General features: G+C 41.1%; 1 long non-coding RNA gene across 1 annotated transcript; it reads left to right on the plus strand.

The window, feature by feature from the left end:
* Window positions 1-4,246: 4,246 nt before the first annotated feature.
* On the plus strand, window positions 4,247-15,697 carry LOC131840510 (uncharacterized). Its single transcript, XR_009357385.1, has 3 exons — window positions 4,247-4,336; window positions 14,501-14,662; window positions 15,586-15,697. It is a non-coding gene; the product is annotated as an uncharacterized LOC131840510 (long non-coding RNA).
* The last annotated feature ends 9,246 nt before the right edge of the window (window positions 15,698-24,943 follow it).

A 24,943-nucleotide genomic window follows, 5' to 3' on the forward strand; every position in this document is an offset into this window, starting at 1 on the left:
AGCTTCTGCCTCACGTTGGAATAAAAAGTTTGCAGAATTAACTCTTGTCAGTGTCTGTTGCATGTCAGGCGATGTGCCTGCTGGACATTTTACGCAGTGTCTCTGCCTGGGAGGTAAGAACCACTGTTACTCTCTTGGCTGAGAAGACTGAGACTTGGGAAGACTGGCCGGGGAGGCTCCGGGGAGTTCGAACTCGGGTCTGCCGCGCTCGGCTCCCTATGTCAAAGTGGTGAGTACTAAAAAGGGAACACGTGGAACTGGTGCGACCTGCTTGGGAGCTGGAGTCAGGCAGCTACAGGCCAGGGTGTCCATCACTCCATAATGACTGCTCTGGGAAGGAAAGCACTGCTGGGGCAGCTGGGCACCACTGGGTCTGAAAAGCTTCAGCCCACAGCTGGTCTTTAGCGAAGCAGCTACTTCCTCAGAGACTTCCTGGCAATCACCCATCCTGCTGACTCTTTCCTGTCTTTTTGCTGAACTCAAAACCCTAAAGTAGAACCCACCCAACAGTTCTGGAAATTGCTGGGCTCTACGCATCTCATGCTGATTATAACATGGTTGATCCCGACTGGTGCCTCTTCTGATGTGATGAGTGTGCCCTGCACAGAGCTAGGGTCTAGGTCCTGTCTGTATAATAATAAAAGTGCATTCTGTTTCTTTCTAAGGGGGAAAGGGTATCCTTTTCCCATACCAGGCTCTGGTATTATAGAACCGGTGACAGGGAAGTAATAATCACAGGCCATTTGACGAGCATAGATTGCGGCAAAGAGCTGGAGAGTCTGGGGCCAGGGCCAGGATCCCCCAAATGTACCTGCTTCCTAAGGGGAAGTCCCCTCTGGTGACCAGATTGCTGATGTCCCCTAGGCTCAGGGTCACCCGTGGACATGCGGGATAAGATCAGCCGGTATTAGTATGTTGGACTCTGCTATCTTGGGGGCTCTGTATCAGAGGTGCCTGATCGAGCTTGGGCTCTACAGCTGTGTTTTGCAGAGAAGATGGCTTTTGCTATTGTTTTGTCCATAACTGATCAGGGTTTCTCTAGAACTCCCACCTCCGTGGTGAGTTGCTGGTGGTTGTGGTGGTGATTAGCCGGACGTCTGATGTCGTTTAAAGCATGGTGGTGATGATCATTGAAATGACCTCTCTGGGCGTGTTAAAAGATAAACTGAGGCAGATTAAAAATTTCAAGAGCTTATTTGAGTAAAACTTGACTCGAATGGGCAGCACCAAACTGGAAGTGGTTAGGAGTAAGACCTTTCTAGAGAAAAGGTGGAAGTAAGGAAATTATCGATGGGTTATGGTTTGAGCTAGTCGGCTGTTTGTGATTGGCTGTCTTTGGGTTTCAGTTTCATAACCTTGAGGCATTTACAGGCTTAGATTTTGGTTTGGTTAAGGAGGTTGCCACGACATTAGGGCCACCTCGGTCTAATGGCCTCCTTATTTAATTAATCTAATAGGTGTATGTTCAGTTTCTCTTGGATAAAAATACTCTAACTCTCAGATAACCTCCCGCATTGCCTGCTTCTTTTCCTAACATGGTAAGCAAGTATACGGAGAAGAGGCAGAGGTGTGGCTGAGGAGGCTACCGCAGCAGGAAGAGCCGGGGTCCACAGGCTGGGGGTCCTTTTCCTCCTCGGCTGCCTTGTCCACCTCTTGGCTCCATGCTCTGCTGGTTCCTAACCTGCGACCCTCCCTTGCAGACTTTCCCTCCCCTCGGCTCCCTCTGACTGTGGACCCTGAGCCTCTGCTTTGTCCTCCCTTGAACCTCTGCCCAGGGGGTCCACCGCAATCTCTGGAATGGGGTCTTCTCTTTGTCTGGTTTCTAATCTCTCTGTAGTATTCTCCAAATAGCCTCCCTACCTCTGGTCCCCAATCTCTTTCTTGCTTTCTTTTTTTAAATTTCTTTTCCAAAGTTCTTTTTTTAAAGATTTGATTTATTTGACAGAGAGAGATATGGAGAGAGGGAACATGAGCAGGGGGACTGGGAGAGGAAGAAGTAGGCTTCCCGCTGGGCAGGGAGCCTGATGCAGGGCTCCATCCCAGGACCCTGGGATCAAGACCTGAGCTGAAATCAAGAGTCAGATGCTCAATCAACTGAGCCACCCACCTGTCCCACCTTCTATACGATCATGTCACTCCCTTCCTTCAAAACCTCTAAGAGTGTCTATTTTCTGTAGGATAAAGTTTAAGCAACATAGTCTGATACACAAGACTTGAAAGCATTTGGCCTCAACTTGCTTTCTAACCTCATCTCCCCTTCTCCAGCCTTAAATCCCCATATCATGCTCTTTCCTGCCTCTGAGTTTATGTATTCTTTTAGTCTGGAACTCTCTTTTTTCTCCATTTTTAAGGGCCTAGCTCAAATGCTTCTCTGGGAAACGTTCTTTTTCTTCATCTGTGCCCAGATCTCTAGGGTGGCACGTACCTTATTAGATCTATAAGGAAGATAAAATACTTTGATTTAAACTTTAAGGTTTAAGCAAAACATGATTCTTCACTAAATTATAAAATAACTCGAACCCCAATTAACTGGAAATGGTCTCTTCTGTGCACAAGAAGCAGCTCCTAGCCATTAAAATAAAATCAGTTTGACACTGACATATTTAAATTATTTTTAAATAAGCAAGTCTCTGGGGCACCTGGGTGGCTCAGTTGGTTAAGCTTCTGCCTCTGGCTCAGGTCATGATCCCGGGGTCCTGGGATCGAGCCCCGAATTGGGCTCCCTGCTCAGTGGGGAGCCTGCTTGTCCTTCTGCCTCTCCCCCTGCTCATGCTTGCGCTGGCTTGCTCTGTCTCTCAAATAAATAAAATCTTTAAAAATGAATGAATGAATGAGTGAATGAATGAATGAATAGGCAAGTCTCATAATTGGCTGGTTGGGAGTGCTTTTGGTTGCAGATAACAGGATACCTATTTGCAACAGCAAGCAGCAGTCCGTTAACAATAAAGACTTTGCTTTGTCTTATAAAATGAGAAGTCCAGAACTGAGCAGTCCAGCGCGGGTACAGCTGCTAAGAAATGCTGATGAGAACGTTCATTCTTTCTGCTCCATCTTTCTTAGCGGATGGGCTTTTATCCTCAGGCTTGTCCCTTCGTGTCTCCCCCCCCCCTCCCCCGACTATTGCACATCATGTTTGCTTTCTGGGCAGGAAGAAGGGGGAAAGGCCACAGGGACAAAAGGAGCTCTGCCAGTTTTATCTATCCCTTTGGCTGCTCATCACAGCAACAATCGAAAATCAGGCATTTGTTTTCCAGTCTCTAAGTAGAAAAAGGCAAGAGAAGAAGACCTTGTGAATGGCTTTGGGGTTGCTAATCCCCAGTATCTATTGGGTTAGATTATTCATGAGATCAGTTATAAGGATTATTCATGAGATCAGCTAATGGGAAGAGGGGAGAGCACAGCAGGACCATCTCTGATCTGTAGAGTTTATCTTCATACTTATGCACCCGCCACCCAAATCTAAGTGTGGACCATTTTCGTTATCCCAAAAGATAACCCCCCACCCCACAGCAAGTCACTCTGATCCTCACCCCCAAGCCCCCAGGACTAGGCAATCATTCTTTTACTCTCTGAGAGAAATGTTTAAAAGGGTGATTTTTCTATTAGAAAGTCAGTAGAAAGCATTATACAAATGAGCTTCAGGGTAGGGACTTAGATTTAAATATATCACGAAAGGCAGTTCCTCTGCTGTCGTACAGTTTTTTGGTATGTGTGAAGGAAATGATTCATTATCTCCCCCAGCGAAAGAATTTCTAAGCCCCTCATCCCTTTCCTCATTTAGTCCAAAAGAATCATGCTGTTTGCTAAATCTTGTCCGTTTTCTATTCCAAATTTTTTAGAGTGAGACTTAGAAAGGCATAAAGCAGATATAAAGTTACAAAGTCAAATTTCGAATTCAAAAACTCACTATAGGAAAGGCTTAAAAAAAAAAAAAAATCTCCACCCACCCTGCCCTGCACCCCCACCAAGGCCTGAGGAAGCCAAGTAAGCTGCTAATTGACAGTGATAACGGGAGGCAGGTGCCTTTCTTCTCTCCTTGAGCGGGTGTAGCTTGTCCCACTTTACATGCTAGAGATAATATCACTTATCTGCTGAAATGAAAGCGAGCAAATGCACCAAAGACTCGGAGTAATGGCTTTCATTCTTGTTTGCAGCATTCCCTCTAACTGTCATATCCTGCCTTGCCGGGTACCTGTTGTATCTAGATGAGAGAGAAAATAGGAAACAGGCAGGTAATTAGCGCGGGCACACAACCACCACGGAGGAGTATCCCGGGCCACAGCTTTCTGATCAGAGGTTTGGGGATCGGTGGAGAAAACCAGAACATATGCACCAGGTAATAACTGAAAATAGAAAAACTGGGCCCAAACAGAAGTGAGGGGAACATTTCCATGAGCCAGCTTCTGAGATGGGGCTTCGTACCACTTAAAGTCGAGATTTTACACCTGAAGACTGCAGGTTTGAATGTTCGGTTGGTTTCAAACCCAATCAAACTACCGAGCTTCTTTTCCTCTGAGCTTTTTTTTTTTCTTTTTCCTTTACTTACTATCACTATAGCAGAAAGATGTTTTGTACCAGTTTGCCATTAAAAATGGTATAGATATATATACGGCTATGTTAATGTTATGCTTATTTTTATCTTATTTTCTGAGATTTAAATACACCAACTGCTGAGTGGGTGCTTTAAAAAGAAATAGTATCACCTCTGAAGAAAAGATAAATCCCTATTTTAGAATTTTTTTCCAATTTAAAATTTGTAAATGAAAAATATTTCCAGTTTCTGGAACTGCATGGGCATTCTTAATAAGCACAGTTTTTTATTTGCTGCTATTTTTTCTTATTTCTTTGTTATTAAATTTTGAGGCATGTGAAAAAAGTTAAAGAGTAATATAATAAATACTGAAGTTTCAAATCTTTGCTTAATAAATGAAATGTTAAAAATACAACTGGCCCTTCTGTGTATGTTTTCCCAAGTGCATTTCCCATCTTTCCACACAGAAAAACCAAGTTTGTGCCTGACTTTGGTTTTCACTCTCGGATATGCCTTTGTCATTGTGGTACATATTCATGTCATCTTTGTTTAAGACAAGACAAAAGGACCCAAATAGATTTGTTGATGCTACCCACCTTACCAAACTGAGACCATTCCAGTACTGGATCTCCCAGGAATGGAATCTTAAACCCATCAGGCATTATCTGAGTGGCACGTTCGGTAATCCGCCAGCTAGATCCCTACCATCTCCTAAAGATAAGTAACCTTGCAACCACCAGTCCGGGCATTGGCCTCGTACAGCCTCCTTGTTCCCTCTCCCTTCTGCCTATAAAATCCTTTATTTTGTACAGCTGCTCAGAGCTGTCTCCTTTCTGCTAAAGTGGATGTTGCCCAATTCATCAAACATTAAATAAAGTCAATAAGATCTTTAAAGTCTATCCTAAACAAAATCAGGTTTGTCTGCATATTTTATTTTTTTAAAAGAGTTTATTTATTTATTTGCGAGAGAGAGAGAGAGAGAGAGAGAGAGAGAAGGAGCAGTGGGTGGGGCAGAGGGAGAGGGAGAAGCAGACTCCCCACTGAGCAGGGAGCCCAACTTAGGGCTCAATCCTGGGACTCGGGGATCACGACCTGCGCCCAAGGCAGACTGAGCCACCCAGGCGTCCCCGCATAGTTTAAGCTTTTCAAGACAGGAGGTGCTACAATTCCAGTGTCAGTTTTGGCTTTGGGAAGGCCAAAGAGCTGAGTACCTACTAAAGGATCATCATTGGCACTCAGTTCGGGGCTCAAGGTGTGATCACACACGGGTCATGTGATCTCATGGGCACCATTACGGCTAATCTGTGCTGTCCTATCAGTTACTCAAACAAGATGTTATTTGGATTTATTGTTAATATCTAAAAATGCATTTTCAAATATAGCTTAACATTTAGATGTAGCTTGAAGTGAAAAATCTCTATGTTTTTGTATGTTGAAATTCTATCAGTTGTTGAAGTAAATGTATTTATTATTGCAAGAAGAATATGTTGCAATAATTGATGATTGTGAAAGCTGCTAATTGTATGTAAAAAAAATGAGAACTTGTCAACAGCTAAATAGGGAAAGAGTTAATGCAAATATTCAGTATATTTGCTAGACAATTTTAGGAAGAATAATAGATTTTTACCATGTCAATAAAGGGAAGTCCTTATAAAAATAAAAATATAAGTCAGAATAATAGAGATTAGGTTATATCTTCATTTTAATAATTGTCCAACTATTTGTATACTAGAATCCAAAAGATTAAACAATCTTGGGGAGCCTGGGTGGCTCACTCAGTTGGGACCAACTCGTCCTTCTCCCTCCCCCGCCGCCCCGTCCCTGTCCCTTCTTGCTCTCTCCCTCTCTTTAAAGAAATAATAGTCTTTAAGAACTCTATTTAATTGTTAGGGGTTTTTTTAGAGGGTGGGAAGGGAGGAGGAAGAGGAAGAGAGAGAATCCCAAGCAGGCTCCATGCCCAGTGTGGGGCTCGATGTTGGGTTCAATCCCATGACCCTGACTGAGATCATGATCGGATCCCAAATCAAGAGTTGTATGCTTGAGGCTCCTGGGTGGCTCAGTGGGTTAAAACCTCTGCCTTTGGCTCAGGTCATGATCCCAGGCTCTTGGGATCAAGCCCCACATTGGGCTCTCTGCTCAGTGGAGAGCCTGCTTCCACCTCTTTCTCTGCTTGCCTCTCTGCCTACTTGTGGTCTCTGTCATATAAAAAAGAAAAATCTTTTTTTTAAAAAAAGAGTTGTATGCTAAACTGACTGAATCACCCAGATGTCCCTAATTTCTAGTTTTATTTTATTTATTTGTTTTTTAAAAAAGATTTTTATTTATTTATTTGACAGAGAGAGCCACCGAGAGAGGGAATATAAGCAGGGGGAGTAGTGGAGGGAGAAGCAGGCTTCCTGCTGAGTATGATCCTAGGGTCCTGGGATCATGACCTGAGTTGAAGGCAGCCACATAACCGACTGAGCCACCCAAGCACCTCTTAAAATTCAGATCATGAATTGGTTAAGAAAAAGTCTTACTGGGAATATCTTTTTTTTTTTTTTTTTTTTTTAATGAGGATACATTTAGGATATCAATTGTGCCATCTCAAAATTTCACCGAGGGAAAACTCCAAAATCATGCACAATCACCCATGATATATATATGTGTGTATATAAATATTTTATTTATTTGACAGACGGAGATCACAAGTAGGCAGAGAAGCAGGCAGAGAGAGAGGAGGAAGCAGGTTCCCTGCTGAGCAGAGAGCCTGACTCGGGGCTCGATCCCAGGACCCTGAGATCATGACCTGAGCTGAAGGCAGAGGCTTTAACCCACTGAGCCACACAGGCACCCCAGGCATGATATTTATAATAAATCATTTTTGATTCAGGCATCATAAAAAATATAAAGTCTATGAAGAAAAAAGTATTAGAGGAAAATTAGATAATCTTAGAACAGCTTTGCTGCTTTGAGCTCAGTTGAAAAATGTATCCATTTAACATCACTTGCAGGGAGAACAGTGTCTGCAGAAGCAAAACAGCATCTGACCCCACTAAAGAGATGATTGTTTATGTACTAGGATGTAATTGCTACTAAAATTAATACTAAATAACAATATCTTTTTAAAAAAAGATTTTATTTATTTATTTGACAGACATCACAAGTAGGCAGAGAGGCAGGCAGAGAGAGAAAGAGCGGGGAAGCAGGCTCCCTGCTGAGCAGAGAGCCCAATATGGGGCTTGATCCATGGGGCTCAGATCCCAGGACCCTGGGATCATGATCCAAGCTGAAGGCAGAGGCTTTAACCCACTGAGCCACCCAGGTGCCCCTAAAATAACAATATCTTAAGGATAATTTCAGATTCATTCTTGTGCCCCAGAAGCTATTATTAGATGTTGACATTTATCTTTGCCTTCAATTAAAGATTGATTTTAACCTACTGGACCTCTGCCAAAGTGTACATTTCGTGCCCCTAGATATTTGAAATAGTCGTCTTCAACCTGATTTTTAACTCAACTTTATATTCATGAGATTAGTTCGTGTTGTTACATGTAATTCAAATTATTTGGTTTCTCTAGTGTTGGGCAGTTGAGCATGAATTGTATGTGCAATTCATTTCCCCCTGTTCCATTGATAGAAAGTGAGCTTGTTTTCAAATTTTCACAGCCACGGCAAACAATCTTGGTGTGTGCATTTGTGTACACACATATCATCTTGTGAGGGCTTCTCTAGTATTTGTATCTAGAAGCTGAGAGTGACATGCAGAGTCCTATTTTTTTCATAGGCTTTCTAAATTTTTATGAACTCAAAAGAGCACTTGATGACTGATGCCTCCCAAATCAACACCTCCAGTCTTGTCCTGTCTTCTAAGCATCAGACTTCTGTCTCCATCTGTCTGATAAATATCCCAACTAGAAGCTTGGGTAGACCATTGCACCCAACGCTTATCCTCTTCAAGACAAGAGCTCACAGTTTCCTCTCCAACTCTCTCCTTATAAAACACACAGGAGTGTCATATTTACAAAAGCACTGGGCATGCACACTGTTCTTTACAAAACAGGAACATCATCTACTTAATCATTGAATTCTCTCTAATTCAGGTGTATTCTCTTTTAAACATAAATAGATAGGACAGGCGGGCCTTTCCAGCATTGCTCTAGAGCCAGGGTCAGGAAATGTTTTCTGTAATGGGCTGCGTAGTAAATATTTTAGGCTTTGATGGCCCTTTGGGTGTTCTTCACAACTACTCATCTCTGCCCTTGTGGTTCGAAAACAGCCACAGAGAATGGATGAATACATAGGTGTGGCTGTGTTCCGATAAAACTTTATTTGCAAAAACAGGCAGTGAGCCAGATTAGGTCTGTGAGTCATAGTTTGCTGATCCTCCTCTAGAAAGTAAACATAATAAATGATTCTTCGCTTCCTGGACTATCCCCTGCAGAGCTGTGCATCTGAGAAGCAGCTAGATTGAGGTTCTGCACAGTAACGGGGCAATGCTGTGCCCGGCCCTTTGATTATTGATTTGGGTATGGTATCTGAGATCATGCCATGTTTTCTCAGCCTGTAATATCTTTGTTAATATCTTGTGTCTCTCCCAGTGAGCACTCCCAATGGTCTTGCATTATACTTCACTATCAGATGGTCTGGCCAGTCACTAATCTCCAGTCCTCTACCAAAGTGAATTTTTTTGTAAACCATGTAGCCTATATTTTAAGTCAGATTATTTCTTCACAACCATTCCGCCTTAAATTTGGCAAAAACTAGTCCAGAGTCCTAAATTTTTTTTTTTTTTAAAGATTTTATTTATTTATTTGACAGAGAGAAATCACAAGTAGATGGAGAGGCAGGCAGAGAGAGAGAGAGGGAAGCAGGCTCCCTGCTGAGCAGAGAGCCCGATGCGGGACTCGATCCCAGGACCCTAAGATCATGACCTGAGCCGAAGGCAGCGGCTTAACCCACTGAGCCACCCAGGCGCCCCCCTAAATTTTTTTTTAAAGAATTTATTTATTTATTTGACAGACGGAGATCACAAGTAGGCAGAGAGGCAGGCAGAGAGAGGAGGGAAGCAGGCTCCCCGCTGAGCAAAGAGCCAGATGTGGGGCTCGATCCCAGGACCCTGAGATCATGACCTGAGCCGAAGGCAGAGGCTTTAACCCACCGAGCCACCCAGGCGCCCTCTAAATTATTTCTATAATTAGTTATGTGTTACATACTTCTTGGGTGATTTTGGCAGATTATGTCATTTTCCTGACTTTCTATTTGTAAAATAAGACTAATAATACTTACCACGTAAGTTTTCTGCAGTGGTGAAATGAGCCCATGTGTATAAAGGGTCTTGTGGCCAGGCACATAGTAGATGCTTACTAATAATGGCGATGACAATACTAGCAAACACCCACATTGCACGTGCTATGCATTATGCCTGTATTGACTTGAATCAACCTTGTAATAATCATATACATAGGGATTATGATTTTCCCAACTTTACAGATGAGATACTGAGACAAAAAGAGGTCACATGGGGCGCCTGAGTGGCTCAGTTGGTTGCATGTTTGCCTTCGGCTCTGGTCATGATCTCAGGGTCCTGGGATGGAGCTCCATGTGTGGGTCCCTGCTCACCAGGGAGTCTGCTTCTCCCTCTCCCTCTGCCCTTCCCCTCCTTGGTGCTCTCTATCTCTCTTTCAAATAAATAAATAAAATCCTTAAGAAAAATAAAAAAAGGTATAAAAAAAGGTCACATAGCCTAGATTTAAAACAAGGCAGTCTGGCTCCAGAGGTACCCTAATAATGTTGGCCTAATAAGAATGAAAGACCAGGGCACCTGAGTGGCTCAGTCAAGCATCTGCCTTTGGCTCAGGTCGTGATCTCAGGGTCCTGCAATCGAGTCCCTCATCAAGCTCTCTGCTCAGTGGGGAGTCTGCTTCTCCCTCTCCCTCTGCAGCTCCCCCTGCTTGTATTCCCTCTCTCTCTCTCTGTGTCTTTCTCTGTCAAATAAATAAAATCTTAAAAAAAGAATAAAAGACTAATCCCCTGAAACAAATAATACATTATATGTTAAAAAATTTAAAAATTATTTAAAAAGAAATCAAGGAGTAAGAACATGCTCTAATTTCTTGTTTATTATAGTGCTGCACTGTATATCTTTGTCCCCATATGAGATTATTTCCTTTAAACCCATGTATTTTCATTTATAATATGAAATCAAAGTATGGAAAGAGCCTTGTGATATGGAAGGGACCTCAAGAATGTAACACTATCTCAGTAATTCCATGAGAGAAGGGACCCTTCCACGTTGGTTGCTAAAGACCTCTTACTTCACATATAAATAGTCTGGGAGTCCTTTCTGAAACGTCCAGAAGGAGAGCAAGATCATTAAAGTGATTCTGATTCTGCATCAGGAACGCATCCATGAGCTATGGGAGGTGTTGTGTAACAAAGAAAGCGTGGTGCTTGTGTATTATGTTTGTATTATCTGTCACGTGACTGCAGGCTACCTCCTTGCTATAAACTGAGCAATACGGGTCTAGGAGAAAATTTTTCTTTTGCTTCCTTTTTTTTGGGGGGGGGGGCCTATGGCTCCTATTTAAGAGCAATTTGATGCTGTGGTTGCCATGGTAAATATTTTTCATAAGAACTAAGTAATTGTTGGAAGCTGTTATAATTTATCATTATTTCAGAGTGATTTGAATGTTCTCACTTTCTCCCTTCATTTAAACATTTTATCTGCATCAGACTTTCTTTTTAAATTTTCTCTGGAAAAGACATACATCATTAAGGACTACGATATAGTAATTAGAGTGAAAATATATGCATTTTTTTTCCCTCAAAAAAAAAAGTCAATATGGCGTTTTGCTTTTTGATCTGCAGGACTTGAAGTATCTGACTCTGACCTCACATTATAGTTGCCTTAAACCAGGCAACAGATCCTGGTCTTCAACACTTTGGAGTGGTGGAGGAAGGGCAATTGAAGCATTTTACCCCAGAGAGAGGGCTTCCGAATGCTCCCATTATAAATGTGCTCAATAGCATCATAATGGAATCATACTTCATTCAAACACTAAAAGACAAAATTGAAATGCAGATTTACAGCATAGATGAGTTCTGCAGCTGTGCTAACAGCATCTATTGCCAGGTGTCCCGTGGCTTATCCTGTTAATTGATACATGGTATCTGAAGATACCAAGATAATGAACTATCCTTAGAAAGAAAAGGACCTGGGGCACCTGGGTGGCTCAGTCAGTTAAGCGTCTGCTTCAGCTCAGGTCATGATCCTAGGGTCCTGGGATTGAGCCCTGCATCCCACATCGGGCTCTATGGTCAGCAGGGAGTCGGCTTCCCCTTTTCCCTCTGCCCACCCCGCCACTTGTGCTCTCTCTCTCTCTCTCTTTCTCATTTTCACTCTATCTCAAATAAAATCTTTAAATTTTTTTTTTTTTTAAAGAAAAGGACTCTAACACACAAATGACATCAAGAACTGGAGGTGATAGAAACAGGATTTGTTGTAACCACATGCTCATAAAAATAGGCAACCCAACAGAGCCCAAAATGTTCAGGTGTATTTTAATCTCAGGGTGAGAGACTTGCTGTGTATCCTTCTAGGGCAACCTTTGCTTTTGTCCCTCAAAATCTAAGATTTCTTACTTTCTAAGATGATATCGTGGAACATCTATTGTGGACTTACTTGGTTTTTCTTTCTTTTCCAGGATGCATGATAATCTTGCCCATTAGTGAGTTATCTACATATATACTGAACTCACTTCTCTCTCCTCTCCCTGTGTCCCCTTAGTTTTGCTGTCCATTCCACTTTACCTCCCCCTTTTTCTCCTTCCTTCCTTCTTTCCTTCCTTCCTTTCTCTTATTTCTAGAGCATTCCAAAGAAATCAAAGACATAGGCATAGGAATCAATGGCATAGGAATGGGTGGGGTTGAGTGAGGAAGAAATAAAGGTGTATTTGAGGTTGAGTCATGTGAAAAACTCTTTGAATTATTCATTCTGAAATAGTTTCTTTTTGCTTTCTCTGTTATTAGTGACCAGTGATGTAACTTTCAGTTCTGTGTGACTGTATTGGCATCTAAGTGTTTCACTGGGTAATTTTTACATCCCTAATTAGCTTCTAAAAAACAGGGTCTATTTCAAAACAGAAAGCTCCTCCATCTTTCTCTCTGGCAACTCTCCTCCGAGGCCATCCAAAGTCCATTTTTTATATTTGCCTCAAAACCCATCTTCTCCAGGAATCTATTGCCAATGTACCCCCTTCTACTATCATCTCTTCTATTTTTATTTTTAAATTTTTTTAAATAATTAAGAAATACAGATAAGTATAAAACACAGTTTTCTCACCTCCCAGAACTGAGAGCTGTTAGTATGTTGGCATATTTTGCTTTTAGCCTTTAGGTATATTTCTGTGTATTCAATAAAATATTCCCCAATGTATCCGGGTACCTTTGATCCCGACTGTCATCACACATTCTTCCTGACTAATCCTCACCAGTGATCAGCCATACATTTGCTGACTTCATTTTTCACTTTCTTACTGTTCTTCATTTTGTGTCATGAATGCTTTTCCTTCTCTCTCTCTCTCTCTCTCTTTCTTTCCTTTTTGGTATGGAATTCTTGGTGGTTGCTTTAGGACTCTTTTTTGTGGTGTGGCCAGGAGAGCATGCAAGCCCGAGCAAGGGCTGGGGATTAGGGGAGTGGGATGGGCAGAGGGAGAGCGAGAATCTTAAGCAAGTTCCATGCCCAGTGTGGGGCATCCTGACGTGGGGCTCCATCTCACGACCCTAAGATCATGACCCGAGCTGAAATCAAGAGTCAGATGCTCCACCAACTGAGCCACCCTGGGGCCCCTAGGACACTTTTTTCCCCCCCAGCTGGATGGGGATGATCCAAGTGGCAGCTCTAACGTGCAGAGGCTGTCCCTTCCTGCAGTTGGTCTTTGAATCCCCTGGAGCCATCAGATTTGGTGAGGAGTTTGCTCTTTCCTAAATATAGCTTATCTTTTCCCTGCTACAATTCTGCATCTCGGTCCTTGGTACCAGATTCATGGAGGAGCTCAGATAAATGCATGCTGCTACATTCAACAACATCAGAGTCCTGTTGACTTGGGCTCCGCGAATAGCACTCCAACTTGACTTCTGATTTTATAACTGATCTAGATTTTTCTCTTGCTTGACTGCTGGAAGCTCGAAACCAAAAACACAGTCCATCTGTATTAACAGGAAGGATCCTCATGGCATGGCTTTTGGGTATTGACTGCATCGCATCATGCCTTTATTTTCTTACCTTCATTTCTATTTGTCTCGCTGCTCTTCATTTACATATTTTTATCCTGTGTAACTTATGAATCTCTCTAAGATGCCCAACATCTTTTTAAGTCAGGAGAATGAAAATCTAACAATTTGGGTAAGAGTGGGTAGGAGTTTTCATTGCTCCTGATCCAGGAAAGCTCAGTAAGCTGACAAGTTAACAGAAAAGAAAATTTATAATTGAAAATATTATTTCTCATAGTGAGGTATGCATTAAGTGTGGTAGATAGCTTCATTTATTATTTTTCTATGAATATTTCATGAACTCCTCTGTCTAATAATTAAGTATATTTTGAATGCATTAAATGAACTGGACTAAATATGATTTGGGGCCACGGCTTGATTTTTTGCTTCAAAAAATAAAAATAAAATGTGCCATCAGTTTAAATCTTAAAAATCTTAAAAATAAAATCTGCCATCAGTTTAAATCTTTTCTTTCTTACTTTGTTTGAACATAGAAATGATTGAAATTGTGTTTCTCTGGCATTTTGGTGGACTGGCACTAACCTTCAGCAGGTGGCATGTGTGACCAGTCTGGGTATTTGAATCAGAAATGCTGCTACGGGCCCTTCCTATGTTCCCCAGCAACCTCTTCTAAGCTCTGAAGCACCAGTGTCAGAGTTTGGTGCCTTTTGGTTTTTAGAAATCTTTTTTTTGAAATATATTTTATTTATTTGACAGAGAGAGCACGAGCTGGGGGAGCAGCAGGCAAAGGGAGAGGGAGAAGCAGATTCCCCAGTGAGCAGAGAGCTCTCATGGGACTCGATTCCAGGATCCCAGGATCACGACCTGAGCCGGAGACAGATGTCTGACCAACCGAGCCACCCAGGCGCCCCTGGAAAGGTAAACCATCTTAATGAGGATTTGTTTATAAGATGGTATCTGTCCAAGAAACAAGAGTGTGAAGCAATATGAGAAAGAGTACTGGGAGCATGAGACTGGGAGGTGTGATATCGGGGGAGGAGACTTGCTTGTAATTTTGTCCAGGATGAGCCCCTAAGGTAACAGAGTACCCCTTTATTGTCCCCAGAATTTTAAGGCCTTTCTTCCTTCCTTTCCTTCCTGCTTTCCTTCCCCAAATATGCAGTTCAAAGGGCTTTGTTAAAAAAAAAAAATATTTTAAGAATTGACCAAAGAGGGGGAAAATGTTTTATACCACATAGCAAATATCCCCTAAAGGAAATTTGCAGTAAATTTTTCCTTCAATGAGTCTCTATATTAGAATTTTTCCCTTCAGAAATTCTGATTTAAATTGTCCCATAGAAAATCAAATTATACATCTCTAAACTGTGGTTTCCCAAGACTGTCAAGTTTCCTAAGATGAGATTCTACACCAGCAACAATGGCATCAGTTTAAACAAATTCTTCTTTGGGACTGTCAGCTGATAGGTTTAGGGCAGAATTTCTGCCAAATTTTGTAACATAACAATCAAGTACAGCATGACCTTAATAGATTCTTTTCTTATTTTAGCAAAACCACATTCTTCTCTGAGAAAGGTCAAAGTCAGAACAAGGACATAGCTTCTTCTTGATTGGTCTTTCACGAACTTATCCCTTGATACAAGATGTTGTAAGAACAAAAAGAGAATTTGCTTCATCTAGGCACTTTACAATTTCATCTCAAAGCAACTCACTCTCAGGGCCAATTTTTCATGGATTTATCTCACTTTTCCCCCCTGACGAATAATGTTAAATCTTATTACTTTGAAAAGTAATTGGCCAATCTGAAATCTCAAATAAAATATTTTTTTTTTCTTCCATGTTAGGTGCAGAGCTTACTTAAAAGAAAAAAGAAAAAAAATTAGTGGCACCTGGCTGGCTCAGTCAGTGGAACATACATAGGACTCCTGATCTTGGGGTGGTGAGTTCCAGCCCCACGCTGGGTGTAGAGCTTACTTGATATAAAAAAATTAAAAAATAAATTAAAAAAAAAAAGGAAAATTCTTCTTTGTATAACTGCAGACTTACGCTTCCTTTTCAGGCTTCTAGAAAATCCATATATGCCCAGTTCTACCTGCTTCCTACCCTCTACCACGTGTCACCTTTTCTATCAAATGATGTCTTTCCTGGAACGTACAATTTCCAATGTGTTTATTGCCTTGGGGTTATTGGTCATAAAATTGGGCCAGGTTTTGCCAAGCAAAAGCCTCATAATTTTTTTTTTTTCTATAGTGCAGGTAGACCTCACTTGTGAAGAGCCAGGTGGACATTTGGAAGTGAAGATGTGGTGCTTGAGCGAGAGTTGGCAAGACTGAACTGCATTAACTGCATTTAGCTTAGTCTTCCAGAAAGTGATGAGGACATCTGGGTTTCTCAGGAGATATTTATCACAGGGATAGGGTGACCTCATTTTCAGAATGCAGCCCAGGGGCACCTGGGTGGCTCAGTCTGTTAAGCAGCTGACTCGGCTGAGGTCATGGTCTCAGGGTTGTGAGACGTGTGGGGTTCTGTGCTCAGCAGGGATTGTTTGAGATTCTTTATCTCCCTCTTCCTCTGTCCTCCCTACCCTCTGCTCTCTTGTTCTTTCTCTCTCTCAAAAATAAATAAATCTTAAAACAACAACACGGCCCAGAGTCGTATCAAAACTCACCACTAGGCATGCCTGGGTGGCTTAGTCAGTTAAGGGTCTGCCTTCAGCTCACATCATGATCCCCGGGTCCTGGGATGGAGTCCCGCACCTGGCTTCTTGCTCAGAGGGAACCTGCTGCTGCCTCTCCCTTCTTCTCCCTCTGTCTGCCTCTCCCGCTGCTCGTGCTCTGCTCTCTCTTTTTCTGATAAACAAACAAACAAACAAACATCCTTTAAAAACAAACAAACGAAAAACTCAGCATTAAATCAAGATTAAAAACACCACATCAAAACCGAATGAAATTTATGGAATCCTACTTTCCCAAAACTTACAAAGTAACCAAAACCTCCATTGTTGCCAAATAATGCAGAGAAGCATGAGAAATGGGGAACAAAAAAAGTCCTATGCTGGGAGGCAGGAACCTTGAACTGTCCTCCAACCAAGCTGACTAGTTTACTGTGACCCCAGGCCTGTCACTTAAGCTTTTTGCATTAGTTGTCTCATCTTGGCAGACCGAAGGCAAAAGACTGGGCCAGATGACATTTAATTAAAAAACGCTTATTTAGGGATGCCTGGGTGGCTCAGTTGGTTAAGCAGCTGCCTTCGGCTCAGGTCATGATCCCAGCGTCCTGGGATCGAGTCCCGCATTGGGCTCCTTGCTCCGCAGGGAGCCTGCTTCTCCCTCTGCCTCTGCCTTCCACTCTGTCTGCCTGTACTCGCTCTCGCTCGCTCTCTCTCTGACAAATAAATAAATAAATAAAAATCTTTAAAAAAAAAACAAAAAAACGCTTATTTAAAAACTAATCATGTCATTGTATCAAAATGAAATAAAGCAAAAAATTGAAAGATGCAGAAAAAGATAAAAAAACAAAACAAAACGAGAGGTAACACATGTAACTGATCATCCCACCTGCCCTGATGGATTCATGGTAATATAATGAACTATTTCCTTTTACCCCTCCCCCTTTTTTTGCATAACCAAAATCATTCATATATGGTTTTATGTATATGCATTGCTTTTTGAAAAATAGCAGGTTCTGGGGTGCCTGGGTGGCTCAGTCAGTTGAGCCTCTGCCTTGAGCTCAGGTCATGATCCCAGCATCCTGGGATCAAGCCCCAAATTGGGCTTTCTGCTCAGTGGGGAGTCTGCTTCTTCCTGTTCCTTTCCATTTGTGCTCTCTCTTCCTCTCTTGCTCTCTCAAATAAACGAATAAAATCTTTAAAAAAAAAAGTAGTGTGTTCAAAATGTGTTGTCCTCCATAATAGAAGGCTGGGACAAATGGAAAAGCAGACCATGTTTTTGGGTAGGAAGACCTAATGGTATAAAGTTTTAGCGCATTACGGATTGGTAGGATCCATCAAAACTATAAATGGATATACATTTGGACCCAGTACTCCACTTTTTTTTTTTTTTTTTAAGATTTCATTTATTTCTTTGACAGAGAGAGAAAAAGAGAGAGAGTGAGCAAGCGCAAGCCGGGGGAGTGGCAGGCAGAGGGAGAAGGAGAAGCAGGCTCCCTGCGGAGGAGGGGAAGTTGGACATGTGACTTGATCCCAGGACTCTGGGACCATGACCTGAGCCAAAGTCAGTGGCCTAACCAACTGAGCCACCAAGGAGTCCCAGCACTCCACTTGGCAACAGTGATTTCTAGAGATAGTATCTAAGAACTATTATTCATTGCAACATTTTTTTGTAAAGGCAAAAAACTGGCAGCAACACGAATACCAATTAATATAGGCTTTGTCAAATAATTTATGGTACAGCTACTTTGGAATACTATACAGCTATTAAAAAGAATGAGTAAGTGCTTTTTGTATTGATTTAGAAAGATCTTCGAGATAGACAGAATGAAAACAAGTCAAGTTGCTGGAAAAAAATGCATCTAGTATTTTATTATGTGTGTAAAAAAAAAAAAAAAGATGATGAAAGTTGTCCTCCTTGACCAGGAACAATCCCTTGGAAGGCGAAACCAAACACAAGTATTGATGAGCTGTGTTGGGGTTATATCGGATGTGGGGGCAAATGGATTTGGACAGAGCAGGACTGAGACTTTCTGCTGTGTGTATTTTTATTCTTGTTTGATATTTGGACAATGTGAACATATCTACTCACACTAAATTAAAATAGAAAGGCAGAAGTGCTTTCCTTTTGCCTACAAGATGATGCAGTTGATTTACCATAAGTAAGACTTTCATTTTTAGTTTAATCTTAACAGTAATACATTTGCACTGAACCATCATGCCACGTTCCTTTAATTCTAAGGTGCCTCTTCTCCCATGTACTACCATTTCTCTGAAATGAGTAATCTCCCCTCTCTTATCGCACGTAAATATAGTACCATATTTTATTGTGTTATTCGCCTGTTGTTGGACATTAAGTTGTTGCTAGTTTTTTTTTCCTTTCATTTCCTCTCCGTGAATTGTCTCCCACTGTTTATTGAGTAGTGAAGAAGTGTTCTGTTTTATTTTTGACAATTAGAAACAATGCCGCAATGCTCCAGCTTGGTGAGGCACTTAACAATATGGGTTCTAGAATCACACTGCCTGGGTTTGGATTGGGCCGTAGTACCAGCCGGCTGAGTAACTGAGGTAGTAACTTAGCTCAAGTCTCCTTATTTGTGAGATTAGGACTGTGACACCACCTGTTTCATATGGTGTAGAACCATTCTTGGCTCATGGCATAAGCATTCAGTAAATATTATCTTCTTCATAGCAAAAACCATGTGTTGACGTGTAAGAATAATTTCTATACAACAGATTCCTGGAAATGGGATTATTTAACTAAGGGGTATCAGCACTGTAGGACTCATGATAGGTATTGATAAATTGCTTCTCACAAATTTGTATTAATTTATCTGTTTATCAGTGGTACAGTGCCCAAAATGGACTTTCTTAAAATCTGAGACCTGGGCACTTGGCTGGCTCAGTTGCAACTGAGCCTTCGGCTCATGTCATGATACCAGAGTCCTGGGATCAAGTCCCACATTGGGTTGCCAGCTCCACAGAGAGTCTGCTTCTCCTTCTGACCTTCTCCCCTCTCATGCTCTCTCTACTGTCTCTCAAATAAATAAATAAATAAATAAATAAATAAAACCTTTAAAAAAATTGAGACGTGATAATATTTAAGTATTAAGTTTTAATTTCCTTTTACTACTAGGTTGGTGAAACTTTTTTTTTTTTTTTACTCTGTATGTTTATCTGCTGTTTCTATTTCCTCTTGTTTGAAATTGTCTATTCTTGACTTCTCTTTCATTTTCTAACCTGGTCTTAGTACTTATCTGATCATTTTATAGAAGCTCTATACAACATTGATACTTTAATTCTGTATTATTTATGCATTTTCAACTTGTTCTTTTAAATGTAGTGATTTTTAAAATAAACTCATCACCTTTTAAATTAAAAACATGAAGATATTAAAACAAAAGTGCCTATATAATGTATTTGTACATTTTAAATATCAATCATAAATTGAACATGTCTGTACTCTCCACTCAGTTTAAGAAGGAGAATGTTACCAATATTTTGATGGCTGCAAGCAACTCTCCACACCCATTCTCCCCAGGCCCTGTGGGTACAAAAGTTTGCATTTTATTTCTTGCTTTTAAAAATAATTTTACCAGGGACTTATGTATCCCTAAATAATACATTGCTTGATTTTCCCCATTTCCAACTTTCATCTACAAGCAATCATACTGTGTGCATGCTTCTATAACCTGTCAAAGATTATATATATCACATATAAACCTATTTCTGGATTATCTAGTCTGTTCTGTTGGTCTATTTGTCTCTGAGTTAATACCACAAAGTTTTTAACACTGCTGCTTTACCGAAGGTCTTAATATTCAGTAGGACAAACCTCCACATCTGTTTTTCAAGAGTATCTTGGCTATACTTGGCAGGCTGCTCTTCCAACTAAACGCCAAAAGAAACTTGTAAGTTTCAATGGAAAAAAACCCGAGGGGGTTATGATTCAAAATGGCACTGAATCTGTACGTCACCTTGAGAGAACGGACGTCTTTATGATGTCTTATTTATGAAAAAGCTGAATTTCCATTTGTATCTGTGGTAGGCAGATTTTGCTGTTCGTTGTTTCTGGTGACTTTCACTTAGGGTGGTGAGGTCATACTCCTTGGAAGTTTGTGGGAATTCTCTGAAGCCTGGATTTAAAGTGTGTCCCAGCGAATTTTTTTTTTCTTTTCTTTCTTTTTTTTTTTTTTTTTGTACCTCCTAAAGGCTTGGGAGCCCTGGCAGTCTAAGACCGCTTTATCTAAGTTTTCAGAGTATGGGGTTGCTGGCAGGATAGGCAGCGTGAATGCCCAGGATTTATGTGATAGTACATACTTTGTGGTTGGGAGAGCATAGCGCTAAAACAGATGCCCACTTCCCCATGGCACTTCACTAGGTGAGTTTTTTCTTCTATCATTCATTTAGCGGGTTATCTTAGAGCATTCTAGCATTGAGGGTTTCTGTTCTGATCTCCCATCTTGTGAAAGATTCTAGCTTTTCTCTTGCAGCCCTTACACTCAATCTTAAAAAACAAAACAAAACAAAAAACTCAAGTATTAGGTCACCAGGAATCAGCAGATTCCTCAGGGTGAAAACTCACCACTTAACTTCTCTGGTTGTCTCTGGCTCCCATGGATTTCTTTTATATTCCAGCCAGCTCAACTATGCATTTAAAAAACTATATTTATTTATTTATTTGTAAAACTTTTATTTACTTATTTGACAGAGACAGAGACACAGTGAGAGAGGGAACACAAGCGGACAGGGAGAGGGAGAAGCAGGCTTCCCATGGAGCAGGGAGCCCGATGTGGGGCTCGATCCCAGCACCCTGAGATCATGACCTAAGCCAAAGGCAGAGGCTTTAACCCACTGGACCACCCAGGTGCCCCTACCCCTCTGTTCTTAAATCTCTTTTTTTGTGTAGGAGGATGGAGCTGAATTTAGCTCAAGTAGGTTTCTATTGCTTACGAGGTAAGGAAACCTGATTCTAACCATTATTTACTAGCTGTGTAACTTTATGTTTCTTTAACCTCTTAGCCTCACTTTTCTTATTGATAAAATGAGATAGTAAGAGTCTTTATTTGCCAGGATTGCTGTAAGGATTACGTGAGTTAATAAATGTAAAGTGTTTAACAGAGTGCTTGGCATGGGGTACGTGCTGCATACATTAGATGCTATTTTTATTACTGATTTTTTTTCCCAGGCAGGCTGCAACTTATACTGAGTACAGGACTCTTTGTGAAACCATGAAGGATTCTACGACACCACTATAACATGACTTGCCACCAAGATTCAAATACGCTCCTGGGCTTGTCACCCACTAACACAGAGACCTCTACCTTCTGAGTAAGCACTTCCCTGAAAGCCTCAGGTCACAGAGAGCCCCGAGTGGGGGCTGAGAACTGTTGGGGAGGATGTCAATGGGAGGAGGTGGTGTAAGTGTTTCTCGAGACAGGCCCTCAGGCTCTAGCAGAGAAAAGGCTACTGTCGGCCCTTTGCCTTATGGGGGGCTGGGGATCTGTGAAGGTGGTAAGGGAAGTTGTTAATAGGGGTGGCTTGATGGCAGCCAAAGGCTCGGATACGCGTTTCCTAGGCTTAGCAGAGCCTCAATTCCCATTTGAGGACCCTTGGTTTGGACTACTAATTGTTAAACACAGGTAATCAAGATAATGATCATTGGTGAATTAGCAGATGGTGTTGCGGCTGACACTGTTTCCCTAAGGAAACTTTCTGTCGGATTAACTGACTGTTCGTGTGCCCATGTGGGGCTGTTAATGAGCAGCATCAAAAAAATGTAAAATGGGGGGTGCCTGGGTGGCTCAGTGGGTTGGGCCGCTGCCTTCGGCTCGGGTCATGATCCCAGGGTCCTGGGATCGAGCCCCGCATCGGGCTCTCTGCTCAGCCGGGAGCCTGCTTCCTTCTCTCTCTCTCTGCCTGCTTGTGATCTCTCTCTGTCAAACAAATAAAAAATAAAATCTTTAAAAAAAAAAAAAAAAAATGTAAAATGGGTCTTGAGAAAGGAGTTCCGCAAGCACATCCTGTTTCTCCCCCACCTCCCAGCTTTATTGAGATGTTACTGATATGTAACATTGTGTAAGTTTAGAGCATGCAGAGTGATGATGTGATGATACATGTATATATTATAAAATCATTACTACAATAAAGTTAGTCAACAGATCCCTTATTACCTCACAAAGTTACTTTTCGAGTGTGTGTGTGTGTGTGTGTGTGTGGAGGACACTTAAGATCTCCTCTTTCAGCAACTTTTTTTTTTTACTTTATTATCATTTTTTAAAAGATTTTATTTACTTATTTGACAGAGAGAGAGGGATCACAAGTAGTCAGAGCAGCAGGCAGAGAGAGAGGGGGGAAGCAGGCTCCCCGCTGAGCAGAGAGCCTGATGAGGGGCTCGATCCCAGGACCTTGATATCATGACCTGAGCTGAAGGCAGAGGCTTACCCCACTGAGCCACCCAAGTGCCCCTGAAGTATTATTAATAATATCCAAGACATGGAAACAACCCAAGTATCTGTGCACAGATGAATGGATAAAGAAAACACACACACACACACACACACACACATTATGCAGCCATAAGAAAGGAAATCCTGCCATTTGCCACAACATGGAAGGACCTTGAGGGAATTTTGCTAAGTGAAGTAAATCAGACAAAGATAGATCCTATATGATTTCTCTGATACACGGAATCTAAAGAAGCCTGACTCCTAGAAAGAGTGGTGATATAAATAAAATCTTTAAAAAAATAATACTTCAGTGAACATGGAAATACAGATGACTTTTTCTTTTTAAATTTAATTTTATTTATTTTTTATTTTTTTATAAACATATAATGTATTTTTATCCCCAGGGGTGCAGGTCTGTGAATCACCAGGTTTACACACTTCACAGCACTCACCATAGCACATACCCTTCCCAATGTCCATAACCCTACCCCCTTTTTTCGACCCTCCTCCCAGTACAGATGACTCTTAAGACAGTGATTTTATTTCCTTCAGATGCATACCCAGAAGTGAGTTGCTGGATCATATGGTTAGATCTAATTTTTTGAGGAGCCTCCAACTGATTTCCCATATCGGCTGTACCGATTTGCATTCCGGCCAACAGTGTATAAGGGTTCCCTCCTTTTCTCCAAACTCTCCCTAGCACTTGACTCTTGTCTTTTTGAAAATAGCCTTTCTAACCGATGTGAAGTGATTTTGTGGTTTTGATTTGATTTCCTTGATTAGTGATGTTGAGCATCTTTTCATGTACCTTCTGGTCATTTGTATGTGTTCTTTGGAACACGTCTATTCAGGTCCAGTACCCATTTTGCAAATGATTATTACTATTTTTGCTATTGCGTTATAGGAGTTCTTTATACATTTTAGATTTTAATCCCTTATTAGATAGATGGTTTGGAAATATTTGCTCCCATTTCCATAGACTGCTTTTTCATTTTGTCGATTGTTTCTTTTGCTGTGCAGAAGCTTTTTGGTTTGTTGTAGTCCCACTTAGTTTTACTTTTGTGGCTTGTACTCTTGGTATCTTATCCAAAAAGTCATTGCCAAGACCAATGTCCAGGAACTTTCCCCCTATGTTTTATTCTAAGAGTTTTATAGTCCCAGGCCATTTCAAGTTAATTTTTGTGAGTGGTGTAACGGATCTAATTTCATTCTTTTTCATGATTGGTTATCCAGTTTTCCCAGCACCATTTATTGAAGAGAATGTCTTTTCCCCCATAAGTATTCTTGGCTTCCTTGTCAAATATTAGTAGGCCATAGATACATGTTTTGTTTTGTTTTGTTTTCCTGGGCTCTTGATTCTATTCCATTGGTTTATGTGTTTATTTTTATGTCTGTACTATATTGTTGTGATTACTAGAGCTTTGTAATATAATTTGAAATAAGGCAGCATGATACCTAAAGCTTTGTTCTTCTTTCCCAGGATTGCTTTGGTTATTTGATGTCTTTTGTGGTTCCATACAAATATTGGGATTTAAAAAAAAAAATTTCTGTGACAAATGTCAAATGCCGTTAGAATTTTGATAGGGATTGTGCTGAATCTATAGGAGGGTTAGGATAGTATGGACATTTTTTTTTCATTTTTAATTTTTAAAAATATTTTATTTATTTATTTATTTGACAGACAGAGATCACAAGGAAGCAAAGAGGCAGGCGGGGGGAGGAGGAGGGAAGCAGGCTCCCTGCTGAGCAGAGAGGCCCGATATGGGGCTCGATCCCAAAGGCAGAGGCTTTAACACACTGAGCCACCCAGGTGCTCCAGTATGACCATTTTAATAATATTAATCCTTCCTATCCATTAACCCAGGACATCTTTCTACTTATTTGTGTTTTCTCAGTTTCTTTCATCAAAGTCTTACAGTTTTCAGTGTACAGATCTTTCACCTCCTTGGTTACATTTATTTCTAAGTATTTTATTATTTTTGATGCTATTGTAAATAGGACTGTTTTCTGTATTTCTTTTTCAGATATTTCGTTGTTGGTGAATAGACACAAAACTGAGTTCTGATGATTTTGTTTCTGAGCACA

Source organism: Mustela lutreola, chromosome 9 (genome assembly GCF_030435805.1).
Source record: "Mustela lutreola isolate mMusLut2 chromosome 9, mMusLut2.pri, whole genome shotgun sequence".
Lineage (NCBI taxonomy): Eukaryota > Metazoa > Chordata > Mammalia > Carnivora > Mustelidae > Mustela > Mustela lutreola.